The 14,563-nt window shown below is 34.4% G+C and overlaps 1 pseudogene; it reads right to left on the reverse strand.

Moving 5' to 3' along the window:
- Positions 1-551: 551 nt before the first annotated feature.
- Positions 552-3,034, reverse strand: LOC114415950 (annotated as a pseudogene).
- Between the last annotated feature and the right edge of the window lie 11,529 nt (positions 3,035-14,563).

The following is a 14,563-nucleotide window of genomic DNA, read 5'->3' on the forward strand; positions in this document are numbered from 1 at the left end:
AAATTGCAAAGTGGTGTATATTGGAAAAAAAAACAAGAAAAAGAGAGTATATTCACGAAAAAAAACCATATTTTTTTTCATGTAACTTAGCATTTTTTAATTGCAAAAAAATAATCATTTTAATCCTTATAAAAAGTGTTTGGTTTATTCTTTGTCCTTAAAATATTTTAGGTAATATTTTTTTCATTATTTAAAATAATTTTTAACTATTCAAAATATTATCTAAAATATTTTAAAAATCAAAGAATGAAATATTAAACAAACATAATTTACAAGACTAAAACAAAAAGAATTATAAAAATAAAAAATGAAAAAAACGTTAAATTGTAGGAAAAAAATATTTAAGCCTTTTTATTTTATATTAATCGTTTAATTGAGTTTTTAATTAGTAATTTTAGATTTTTGTTAACATTTTAAGAAAGGAATATTTACCAAATCCTGTTTTGGATTAAAACAATTTTAATTGATAATTATTTTTTATGTTTTGCTGTCACGGTTAAATTATTATTTTTTAATTTATCTTACAATATTTAATTTGTCTTAAAATGTACTTTTAAAAAAATGAAAAAAATTTAAAATATGCATGATAAAAGTGCCACAAGCATTTTCTCATAGTCAGCAATGGTGTCCTTAACAATGGCACGTTCAAGAGGGACACTATTCCTCCTTTGATGGCAAACCACTCTTGTAAGGGCTCCTTCATCGGTTCCTCGCTTGTTGATAGCAAACTGAACAACCTTCTCAAGGTACTTCTCCAGGCGGATCAAGCACTTCACAGTTGCTCTTAGTAAAGACAGGAACTCGTCCTTTGGATCCGCCTTCAGATCCTGCAACATTGGTAGTATGAGCTAGAGAAAACAAATGTTAGCTAATTTTGACCATTTGAAGTGAGAAAAAAGAGAAAAACTCCGATAGACTAAGAAAACCACAAATATAGTTCAAAATAAATTCTTCATGGTGTAAATACAAACTAAAATTTCAGTACGATTGAAAAATTATGATTCTAGATTCTACGTTTGGTCAGTTTTGTTTCTGACAGAAGGAAAATCTAAATTATTTGACGAACAAAAGGCTTAATTGTTCTAATGGAGTCGAGGCTATTCCGTAGCCGCAACCCACAGTCATTGAGATACAATTTTGTTCTCATTAGTTTTATTCAATCATTAATTTTTCATTGCATCACTAACACAAACTGAAAATATACTTTAAAAAAACAAACAAACTGAACATATAGTAATGCATGACACCCAAAAACATTAATCTATGATCTAACCAAACAAATGGGTTCAGACATTGTAGGACCAGATAAACGGCGACAAAAACAGTTAAGTTTCCATGTCAATATACAATTTGCCTACTATTTCTGTTCCACTTAAAAACACTCCTAGGAACCAATATGAGGGGGAAAATAATGCAAAATTGTCATATTCAAAACGATACATGACTATAAAATGTTTATTTCAACTAACTACAAGCTTATGCTCAAGAATCAGTACCTTACAGAAGTCTCCTGCTGTGTGATGAGCAACATCCTCCTCAAGAGACTTCTTATAAAGAGCATGGTAAGCCTTCCTCACATCAAACACTTGGTCAGAGGACCAAGTGCATGCTATTTCCACCAGAACCTGATTGTTTGAAGTCCATTTTTTAGTTGGCTTATTTGCCAAAAATGCATCATGTTAAGCACAATCAAGTGTCCAAACATGAACCAACCTCTAGTGTGGACAAAATTCAAAGCACACATCAGTTTCAAACACCCAATAAACGTTAAGCATATTATTCCTACATGATAGTTTTATAATCAAGTTTCATTACCAACCATTTTGGAGTGTTGTCACGCTCCCAAGTTAATAAGTTTAATATCCTCTTGAAAAGTTTAATATCCTCTTGAACTTTACCTTAAAAGCAGGTTTTAACTAGAACTGTGTATTTAAATTTCAATTAACCAAAACTCAGACAAAACTAGTGTGTACCACAATCTCTTGAATGATGCTAATTTAAGTATACATTATACAAGTACCATGCAAGGAACACCCTCGTAGATAGAAAGGAAATGCCCAGCATACCACGTACACATGCACCGCATGTCAATTTTATTCATTATTATTATAAGACCTCCATTCCTTTTAGGAAAGCCCAACAAGTGGTACATGATCGGGTGAATTTGGCACATGATGAAGGATTATTGACAGAATTATGTAATTATGTGAAAAATTCTATTTTCGCACTCACCTCAAAATCGCTCGTGAGTTCTTTGTCCAAGGCCTCGAGGAGATCTTCTCCATAGGTCTCGGCATAAGTTTCTTTGACAAGCTTCCTCTGAGAAGAATTCCTATAAGCAGAAATCGTTATAATAAGCCCCTCATTAGTTCCCCAACATGCAATTACATTTGGATAATTGAAAACTCATCAAAAGTCAAAACATAAACAAATGTATATCCCAAAGTGTTCAAGATATACTTTTGTAATTGTATAATATTTTATTTTTCAGTTTTTAAAATAGGATTTAGTAAATAAGTTGGTTTCCTATATTTTAGGAGTAAGTCAGTTTTAATGGATTAGCCTAGTCAATAAGTGATTCCTATCTTTAAGGATCAAGTTAGTTTTAATATTCTGTTTTGCTAATATCTTGTTATCTAATTAGTTTATCTTTTGCTATTTATTGTATTGCTGCTGAGAACAATTTGACTAAGAATAGAATAATTCTATTTCTTCCGCAAACGTATTGTCTCTCTTCTCTCCTCTATTTTTTATAATTTCCTCCACAAAACCAACCATTGGTATCAGAGCCTTATTCTTATGGGACCTGTACCATCGAAGGTGAAGCAAATTTTTCCCACATAACTCTTCCAATCTTTGATTGAGAGAATTATGATCTTTGGGAAGTGAAAATGCAATCCTACATGGAGTCTTTGGATTTATGGGGATGCTGTGGAAGAGGATTATGAAATATATCCGCTGTCTGAAAATCCCACCATGGCCCAAATTAAAAATCACAAGGAAAGAAAGACGAATAAGGCAAAGGCAAGGTCATGTTTGTTCACTGGTATTTCACAAATGATATTCATCAGAATCATGACTCTTAAATCACCCAAAGCAATTTGGGATTATCTGAAAGAGGAATACACTGGAGATGATAGAATACGAAGCATGCAAGTGCTGAATTTAATGAGGGAATTTGAGCTTCAAAGGATGGAAGAGTCAGAGACAATCAAAGAATACTCAAACAAATTGTTGGGTATTGCCAACAAGATAAAGTTGTTGGGAAGTGATTTTGCTGATTTGAGAATTGTAGAGAAAATTTTGGTAACGGTGTCGGAGAGGTATGAAGCATCTATAGCTTCATTGGAGAACACAAAGGATCTGTCGAAAATCACATTGGCATAAGTGCTACATGCCCTACAAGCTCAAGAGCAACGAAGGTTGATGAGGCAAGATCGTGTTGTCAATGGTGTTTTGCCCGCCAAACATCATGAAGTTGATGAAAGCAAAAAGGATTTTATCAAGAAGAATCAACTAGCAAGCAACGAAAATTGTGCAAACAACCAAAACAAAGGTTAGGATAAAAAGAACAATTATTCACCTTGTCAGCATTGTGGCAAAAAAGGTCATGCACCTTTCAGATGTTGGAGAAGACCAGATGCAAAATGTAACAAGTGCAACCAGATAGGGCATGAAGCAGTGATCTGCCCCAACAAAAATCACCATGATGAGGGAGTTCAGATTGCTAATCAAGACGAGGAGGACCAACTGTTTGTGGCCACATGCTTCTTGAGTAGTGAATCAAGTAAAAGTTGGTTGATTGATAGTGGTTGTACGAACCACATGACATATGATAAGACTTTATTCAAGGATTTGAAGCCAACTAGTATCTCAAAGGTCAGAATTGGGAAAGGTGGCTATATTCTAGTAAAAGAAAAAGGAATTGTTGCAATTTCAACGTGTTTAAGTACTAAATTAATATCAGATGTTCTTTATGTACCTAACATTGACCAAAACTTGCTAAGTGTAGGTCAATTGATTAAAAAGGGATTTAAAGTGTCCTTTGAACATCAATATTTCTTTATCTATGACATTGTTGGCCGGGAAGTTCTAAGGGTTAAAATGAAAGGTAAAAGTTTCTCATTTGATCCAGCAGAGGAGGACCATACAACCTATTTCACTCAAGTCACACCCACGGAACTCTGGCACAAGAGACTTGGTCATTGCCGAAAGAATGCTAAACATGAAAAAAAGAAAATATGCAAAAGAAAATTTGAAGAAGTTTCAAATGGAGGAATGCAAATCTGTTAGCACACCAATGAATCAAAAGGAGAAGTTCAGCAAGGAAGAAGGTGTTGATCACATTGATGAAGGATATTATGAGAGCTTGATTGGATGTCTAATGTATCTCACTACAACAAGGTCAAACATTCTATTTGCTCAAAATAATAAAACTGGAATTTTTGTTGACAAATCAACTAGCCATTGCTATTGCAAACAATCCCGTGTGTCATGGGAAGACTAAACATTTCAATATCAAGGTCTATTATTTGATAAAGATGCAACAAAGTGGAGAAGTAAACTTAATTTACTGCAAGTTTAAAGATCAACTAACTGACATGTTTACAAAGTCACTACCTATCAACAAACTTGAACTCAAAGAATTGGAGTTTGCAGTTCCAAAAACAAGGAGGAGTGTTGAAGATATACTTTTGTTACTGCATAATATTTTATTTTTCAGTTTTTAAAATAGGATTTATTAAATAAATTGGTTTCCTATTTTAGGAGTAAGTCATTTTTAATGGATTAGCCTAATCAATAAGTGGTTCCTATCTTTAAGGAGCAAGTTAGTTTTAATATTTTATTTTGCTAATATCTTGTTATCTAATTAGTTTATCTTTTGCTATTTATTGTATTGATGCTGAAAACAATTTACTCAGAATAGAATAATTTTATTTCCTCCGTAAACATATTGTCTCTCTTCTCTCCTCTGTTTTTTATAATTTCTTCCACAAAACTAACACCAAGACCCTCAAAACTGAAAACAAGATCTCAATCTATACACCGCATGATTGTCATAACAACTAAAAAAAAGCATAACCATATAACCTGATTGTGAATTACAATAGTTCTGACAACACAATCACTAATGTGATCATCATTTTCTGTCTTTTAAATCAAAAATGATCACATATCACTTCATAAATTAACAAGATATGCACAGATAACAAACTATATACGTATATGCACAAATTGAACCACTAAAATAAATGACAAGACAAAAGAAAGAAGCATGATATAAAGTAATTTGCTTGAGATTAATTTACACTTATGATAGTATATCATTAAAATTTAAAATGGGATTTTAAGAATAAGAAGAACAGTGAAACCTGAGAAGGCTTTTCGGAGCTGCTCACAGTCATCGACAACGGGAGAAGAGGTTGAGGAACCTTCAACGTCGACATTGTTGTTCTCTGTTTGTTTCACTTTTTAGTTTTCACACACTCTCTCTTTGCTCTGTTTTGTATTATGATGTGTAAGAAATATAAAACAGGGAAGGGAACTATATATATATGAAATTAAAGAATTTGTTTATGTCGGTAAATGAAGTCAACGTGGGTGTCCCACATGCAACAACGTGTAAATCACGTCTTAGCCGTCATCACATCAGAGTCTTGTTTATTGTGGCCAATAACAGTGGCAGGCAATCCGTCAGCAGTAACCAAATTGACCCAAAGCAACTGGACCTCGTAGAAGTTGGGGGAATAAAATTTTTTAAGATAGTCTTTCACTGGAATAAAAATGAAATTTCATTTTTATGCAATTACCACTGAAGAGACATTGTCATCTTATGAAAATGACCAACTACCGGCTACAAGCCAGTGTCCAGAGCCATAGAAGATATGATCAATAAAAAAACCCCGAAATTTACCCAAGTTTGAAGTATGTATAAAATACAGTATAAAAAAGAATCAGCATTTTGTGATCATCAACAAAAAATATTGTACAACTCCTTTTAATTTCTTGTTTTATGAAATCAACTAGCTAAATAAAATTACAAACTCACAGGGGCCAGAGTATCCGATATTCCAAGCACCACAGCCACAAATATACAGACTACTTGAAAGTCACAAAAGTACTCCATCCAGTTGTGAGCAAATGTCTACATGGCTGACCTGGATAGAAAACGAAAGATTCTCCACAGATTCCTATCTTTGCTACCAGCATTTTTTTTTTAACGAATAGGTAGGTACCTTCATCAATGATTGGAACAACATGGAAGACTTTTTATTTTATGCGTATTTTAAACGCCCTTCAGACATTAAAAAGTATCACAGTACAAAGAGAAAGCATAAGTAGTCCCAACAGTGCAGCTTTATAGTCGTTTTGTATGGAGAATAGGGAACACTTTTCTTTCTTCATGTTGTGTAAATGGAGGAATGTAAATGAAGAATGTATTGCATTCTTTCTAAATACCTTGTCAATTTTCACTCTACTATTTTTCAGCTTTCCACTGTCATTCTTGCCAGCACACTCTGCTGGTTTTGTTTCTGTTAAGGTAGTTGTGAGGTTTGGTGGCAGAAGCCACTGAGGCTTTGCTACTATTGCCACCATTTGTTTCTGATGAAGAAGAACTGAGAGCATGAACTTCAGTGCTCTTGAAACGTTCAGTTAGCTTCAAACCACGCATCTGTGAGCACTTATGCGTACTTTGATTTCAACCCCTTCTGCATAAGTGCTGAATTTTGAATACACATAAACATGGGGTGTGAACCTTTGAGTGAAGAACTTCATTTTGTTATTTTGTACTTGCTGCAACATATATATATAGTCTCAAATTAAACATGTTAGGTATACGTAGTAACTCTGAGCACAGACAAATTATTAGATAATATACAATGATGATAGTCTCAATTAAATTCGAAAAGTTTAATACGTGTTGATGTATGCATGATAGAGGATTGCGGTAAAGGATTAAAGGGGAAAAGAAAGCTAATAGATATAACTTTCTGCTTCATTCATGCATATTTAAATTGTTTTTTACATATTTATATTACATTTTTATTGTAACAAAATGCAATTCTGTTATGACAGAATTTGTTTGCTGCCTAGTGAAATTAAGAAGTTTGTGGAATTGCTTCTAACTTTGTGTTGCTAATTGCTCCCTGCTGCTGATAGATTATCCCGGCTTTGGCATTTCAGACATCCTCTCGAAGGTAATTGGCCTTTGTTGTATTTCTTGTTGGCCTGTTATAGTTATTGTTAGCTTCTTTTATAGGGCCTGCGTTAGAACAAAGGAGAATAAGGATGAAAGTTTGAAAAAAAAAGGGAAAAAAAGGCTTCAAATCCCACATCGTTCAGGATAAACACTTGAATAGTGTTTCACTCCCTATATATAGAGCTCCTTTATCCATTTTTCCTTGTCCCAGTTGAGAAGCATTTCCTCAACTTTTCTTTCTCCCTCCCATATTTCAGCCGATGCATTTCCGGCAAACTTCTCCCTCTTTCTTTCTGTCGTTCTAAAATTTCGGTTGGCTATAAGAGTGACTTTTTAAGTCATAATTTCGGTTGGCTTTAAGAATGACTTTTTAAGTCATATTTTCGGTTGGCTATAATAGTGACTTTTTAAGTCATATTTTTCGGGTGGTTTTAGAGTGACTTTTCAAGTCATACAAGAAGGTGTAATTCTAGAAAGGTTCCCTCAGTGCAGTGGGAATCTTATACAGTGATCTGGGCTGGTTTATCCTGGGGACTTCGTGGTTGATAGTCTGCTTGCACAATTTTTGGCAGTGCCACGAAACGTCTTAAAGAAAACGACATTGTCCGCGACTCAGCCAGTAATTTTTCCAGTTTGCCATAAATTATTGTTACAACAATTTTAAGACGATTCGGTTCTGCTATGGCTACCGTAGATATTACTAGCTCAAACAACAATGACCTCAACAAACCTTTTAGGTTTGAAGGGTATCATTTCAAATGTTGGCAAAAAAAGATGATGTTTTCTTTAACTATGAGAAAAGTTGCCTATGTTTTGAACACTGATATTCCGGTGGTACCTGAGGATGCTGAGAAGGAAGTGAAGGATAAAATGACTATGGAATTAGCTCTCTGGAATGAAAATGATTACCTATGCAAGAATTTCATTCTGAATGGGTTAGCTGATGATCTCTATGATTATTATAGCCCATATAAGTCTGCCAAATTAGTTTGGTTGGCTCTGGAAAAGAAGTATGATACTGAGGAAGCTGGGACTAATAAGTATGTTGTTAGTCGCCACCTCAAGTATCAAATGACTGATTATAAATCAGTAGAGTCTCAATCCCATGAGATACAGAAAATTGCTCAAGAGTCATACATAGTTGTGATAACTAAGATCAATATGATTGGAGGATAAGATGGATGGTAGGTAGACACTGGCGCCTCCTGCCATGTCTGCTATGATCGTGCTATGTTTAAAACATACACGAATGTTGAAAATAAGACAGTGTTGCTGGGTGATTCCCACACCACTACTGTTGCTGGAACTGGAGATGTTGAACTAAAGTTTACCTCTAGAAAGACTTTAATCCTCAAAGATGTGATGCATACTCCAGAAATGAGAAAGAATATGGTTTTTGGTTTTCTTTTGAACAAGGTTGGGTTTACTCAGACCATAGGTGCAGATTTATTTACTTTGATCAAGAATGGGGTATTTGTAGGGAAAGGGTACACCACTAATGGCATGTTCAAATTGAATCTTGATATTAATAAAGTTTCTCCTTCTGCTTACATGTTGTGCGATTTTAATATCTGGCATTCTAGACTTTGTCATATAAATAGTCGTTGCATATCTAACATGAGTAACTTAGGTTTTATTCCAAAGCTATCTTCAAATCACTTTAAAAAATGAGTTTTTTGCAGTCAATCTAAAATAACTAAGAAATCACATAAATAAGTAGTTAAAGAATTTGAGCCATTGGATTTAATACATTCTGATATATGTGAATTTGATGGAACATTGACCAGAAATGGAAAACGATATTTTATCACTTTTATTGATGACTGCTCTGATTATACATATGTATATCTTATGAGAAATAAAAATGAAGTGCTTGACATGTTTAAGTTATTTGTAACAGAAATTGAAAATCAATTCAATAAGAAAATTAAGAAACTTCGAAGTGATATTGGCACAAAGTATGATTCCAGTTTGTTTAATGAGTTTTATAATTTGCATGGAATCATACATGAGACGACTGCTCCATATTCACTTGAAATGAACGGTAAAGCTGAAAGAAAGAACAAAACTTTTACAGAATTAGTTGTAGCTACTATGTTGAGTTCTAGTGCAACATCTTTTTGGTGGGGCAAAATTTTATTAACTGTTTGTTATGTGCTAAATAGAATCCCCAAATCAAAAAGCAAGACATCTCCCTATGAGATATTAAAGAAAAGACAACCAAATTTGTCTTATTTGAGAACTTGGGGATGTCTGGCCTATGTAAGGATCCCAGACCCCAAGAGGGTTAAACTTACAAGTAGATCCTATGAATGTGTGTTCATTGATTATGCTATTAATAGCAAAGCATATAGGTTTTATGACCTAAACGCAAAAGTGATCATAGAGTCAAATGATGCTGATTTTTATGAAAATAATTTTCCTTTTAAATTAAGGAATAGTGGGGGTACTTCATCCAGTTATCTTCCTGCTATTAGTAGTGAAAATCTTGCACAACCAGAACCAAATATAGAGCCTTGAAGAGGTAAGAGAGCAAGAATTGCTAAAGATTATGGGCCCGATTATATGGCCTATACATTAGAGGAGGATCCATCAAACCTCTAAGAAGCTTTGTGTTCTTTGGATGCTGACTTGTGGCAAGAAGCAATTAATGATGAGATGGATTCTTTAGAATCTAACAAGACCTGGCATTTAGTAGACTTGCCTCCTGGTTGCAAACCAATTGGTTGTAAATGGATCTTGAAAAAGAAACTAAAACCTGATGGTACTGTGGATAAATACAAGGCTTGCCTTGTAGCCAAGGGTTTTAGGCAAAGAGAGAATGTGGATTTCTTCGACACCTTTTCACTAGTTACCAGAATAACATCTATTCGGGTAATAATATCTCTTGTTGCTATTCACAGTCTAGGGGTACACCAAATGGATGTTAAAACTGCTTTTTTAAATGGTGAATTGGAAGAGGAAATCTATATGGAGCAACCTGAAGGGTTTGTGATTCATGGACAAGAAGATAAAGTCTGTAAGTTAGATAAATCTTTGTATGGTCTAAAACAAGCACCTAAGCAGTGGCATGAAAGGTTTGATAACTTAATAGTCTCGAATAGGTTTAAGGTGAATGAAAGTGACAAATGCATTTACTATAAATCTGTAAATAATATTTGCACTATAATATGTGTATATGTCGATGACCTTCTCATATTTGGTTCAAATATTCATGTAGTGAACAATGTGAAATCATTGTTGTGTAACAACTTTGATATGAAAGACCTCAGAGAAGCAAGTGTAATCCTTGGTATTAAGATTACTAGGTCAAAAGAGGGAATTTCTCTAGATCAATCTCACTACATTGAGAAAATCTTAAAGAAATATGACTACTTTGATTGTAAACCTGCTAGTACACCATATGATCCAAGTGTAAAACTGTTTAAGAACACTGGTGAAGGTATACGACAAACTGAGTATGTAAGTATCATTGGCAGCCTTGGGTATGCCACTGATTGTACTGGACTCGACATAGCCTATGTTGTGGGATTATTATGCAGGTTTATCAGTAGACGTAGTATGGAGCACTGGATTATTATGCACGCTATTGAAAGGGTAATGAGGTACCTTAAAAGAACCATAAACCTTGGATTACATTATAAAAGGTTTCCCCCTGTACTTGAAGGATATAGCGATGCAGATTGGAACACTCTTTCAGATGATTCCAAAGCAACCAGCGGCTATATATTTAGCATAGCTGGTGGGGCTGTTTCTTGGAAGTCAAAGAGACATACTATCTTAGCTCAGTCCACTATGGAATCTGAGATGATAGCACTAGCAACTGCTAGTGAGGAAGCAAGTTGGCTAAGAAGCTTACTTGCAGAGATTCCGTTATGGGAAAGATCGATACTAGCTGTGTTGATCCATTATGATAGTACCGTGGCTATTGCAAAAATTAAGAACCGTTATTACAATGGTAAGAAACAACAGATACGTCGTAAGCACAACACTATTAGAGAATTACTCTCAACAGGAGCTGTTAGAGTGGATCACATACGCAATGATGATAATTTAGCAGATCCTTTGACGAAATGATTAGCTTGAGAGAAAGTCCATAACACTTCTAAAAGAATGGGACTATTGCCCTTACTGCAATGATCATTCATGATGGTAACCCGACCTAAATGACTGGAGATCCCAAGAACTAGGTTCAATGGGTAATAACAAGTTATGAAGTGATATGAGATGAACATGCTGTTATAAGTGAAAGCAGCATGATTCCTGAAGTAACAAGAGGACGAGTTATGAAAAAAATTTGTAATTCTTAATGAGATTTATACTCTATGTTGAGTGGAGTACCTAGGCTACAAGAGTACTCTTGATAGACTCACCTATGTGAATGTTGAAGTGGGGGCCGCTTATGAAATTTTGGGAAAAAATTTCTAGAGTGTTCACTATACCGGGGTAGACGTGCATGGCCTTTAACGCACGGGCTTTATAGAATACACCTATGAAAAGGTTGTGTGTGGTTTGATGTTGGAGATAGAGTTCAAGACTTCGAGTCACTCTAGTAAAATCTGAATCTTACTCACTATGCAAAGGTTCAAGTTGTATGACACCTTTGTTTTTGCACAATTTTATGAAATCCTCGAAAATTTTCTTTTCAAATTTCAAGTGGGGGATTGTTAGAACAAAGGAGAATATGGATGAAAGTTTGAAAAAAAAAAGGAAAGAAAAAAAAAAGAAAAAAAAGGCTTCAAGTCCCACATCGCTCAGGATAAACACTTGAATAGTGTTTCACTCCCTATATATAGAGAGCACCTTTCTTCATTTTTTCTTGTCCCAGTTGAGAAACATTTCCTCAACTTTTCTTTCTCCCTCCCATATTTCAGCCGAAGCATTTCCGGCAAACTTCCCCTTCTTTCTTTCTGTCGCTCTAAAATTTCGGTTGGCTATAAGAGTGACTTTCAATGTCATAATTTTGGTTGGCTATAAGAGTGACTTTTTAAGTTATAATTTCGGTTGGCTATAAGAATGACTTTTTAAGTCATATTTTCGATTGACTATAATAGTGACTTTTCTAGTCATATTTTTCGGGTGGCTTTATAGTGACTTTTCAAGTCATACAAGAGGGTGTAATTCTAGAAAGATTCTCTCAGTGCAGTGAGAATCTTATACAGTGATCTGGGCTGTTTTATCCTGGGGACTTCGTGGTTGATAGTCTGCTTGCACAATTTTTGGCAGTGCCACGAAACGTCTTAAAGAAAGCGACATTGTCCACGACTCAGCCAGTAATTTTTCCGGTTTGCCATAAATTATTGTTACAACAGCCTGTGGTGTTGTCCTGCATCTCTGAGTTGCTATTGCTATCAATTTAACGTAATTAATAATTTTTCGTATGAGTATGTTGGTAGCTACAATATTCTCCATTAGATGAGTTAAAGACGTTTTCTGAGTGTAGAGTATGACTAAGGTGAACACAGGGCCCTTGGTCCTACTGCCGCTTTGGGGCCTGATGGAGACCATAGACAGCATGGGACATAATTGAACAATTAATTAGGATATAGACAGATAACATTTAGGTACAGGTTGTGATCATATAGTGCTTGGTAACGAACCCATTAAGATAATGTTTTCGTCTTTGTGGGACACCAACTGAAAACCTTTGCACCTTTCAATGTCATCTTGCTGGTGATAATTTAGTTTTAGATTGAGACTGCTACTTTTCAGTATATTACAAAAATTTGAAACTATACAAATGAAATGGATAAAAAGTGAACATGAATAGGCATTAGAGAATGGCATAAATGGGTTTGATTCCAGGTCTTGAAGCAACCTAGGGAATGCTTTTAAGTTTTAAGTCTTTCATAAGACAAAATAGTAATGATTAATATTAAAAATCCTAACTCTGGAATACAGTAAATTCTGCTGAAAGTAAACTTAAGCTGCTTGTTCCAACATTATACAAAATATTACATAAACAGAACTCCAAATAAAAATATAGACAGTGAAGAAACAAAATGTGATTTTAAGTCAAAGTAGTAAATTTTTTCCTTTATGATAAATTGTTTTATCAAGAAATAACAAGCACAGGTCAACCAAGAGCCTCAAGAAGCATGGCTCTTTAACCTGATGTATATGCAGAACTTCTGGAATGTGCCTAATAGACAAGACCCCAAAATATCCAGTTGGCGGAATCCAGTTCCATATTTTTTGGTAAATGGATGGATAGATATAAAAGAGGTAGTTTGACTTGTAACTATTTCTTTCACCCACAAAGTTGGACCCTAGACAGGGTTCATTGGATTTGTGAAATGTGTCAAATAGAAAGTAAAAACATGATGCAGGATTAATCAACAACTGAAAATGGTGTTTTTTCTCTTTTTGTTGTAATCTTTAATGGAGTAGCACCCAGTCCCTACTCAATATATGGGTATTTCGTATAAGGTAGCAACAATAAAGAGGCATAGAAGTTAAAAGTGGAAAATAAAACACTAGGAATGATTTCCTAGGGGTCTACTGCAACAATAACCAGAAAATTGAACCCATGCAAAACAATTAAAAGTAGCCTATCAATTCAATTTAGATCCTCTAAAGTACTTGGTACAACTAAACTGTTCCATGCACCAAATCCAATCTAAGTAAGCGGTTTTGTACATCATAAAATAAAAAATTGAAACAGTCTTCTTATATGCAGGCTCACAGACAAGCTTTATACTGATATCTCAGTGAGGACAGTGGTTAACCAAAACATTAATTTCGGGAGCAAACAAAACATACACATCTTCCAGGTGGTTATGCTAAAATTAGAATCATTTTGGTAGTAGCTCCACTTTTTTATATGCTTATGTTGACATTGTAAACAAAAACACCCGATATAAATACAGAACAATTTTTGCTTGTACCAAGTGATGCTAGGTAATAGTTTACTTCTTTGATGCTCTGCTAGTCCTATATCCACCTTTGCTTGTGTGAGTTTCTAGTTACTTATTCAAACATAAATCAATTCCTTAAAACCCATTAGTTTAGTAATTATTACTTTAGGCAAAGTGCTATAGGTCCAAATTCATAGACTAGAGTGGCAAAATTGAATAAACTGTTAAATGTGGGATTGTTGAAGGGATGCGATTGTTGAAACCATATTATTCTAATTTTGTTGAGAAGCCTAGTTAAACAAGTGATAAATAATTCTGACTTTATAAATTATTTTCAAAAAGTTGAGTTGAGCACTAATTCCAATTCTAAAATATGTTAGAGTGATGTCATTTGTTCAAACCTGAGGCCCCTTTTTAATTTCGTTGGTTCCCCTTTTATCTTGGTTTTTAAAACAACTACAATCCAAGTTCAATTACTGAGAATGTCTTTGAATATGTTAGAAAA

Source organism: Glycine soja, chromosome 6 (assembly GCF_004193775.1).
Source record: "Glycine soja cultivar W05 chromosome 6, ASM419377v2, whole genome shotgun sequence".
Taxonomy (NCBI): Eukaryota; Viridiplantae; Streptophyta; class Magnoliopsida; order Fabales; family Fabaceae; genus Glycine; species Glycine soja.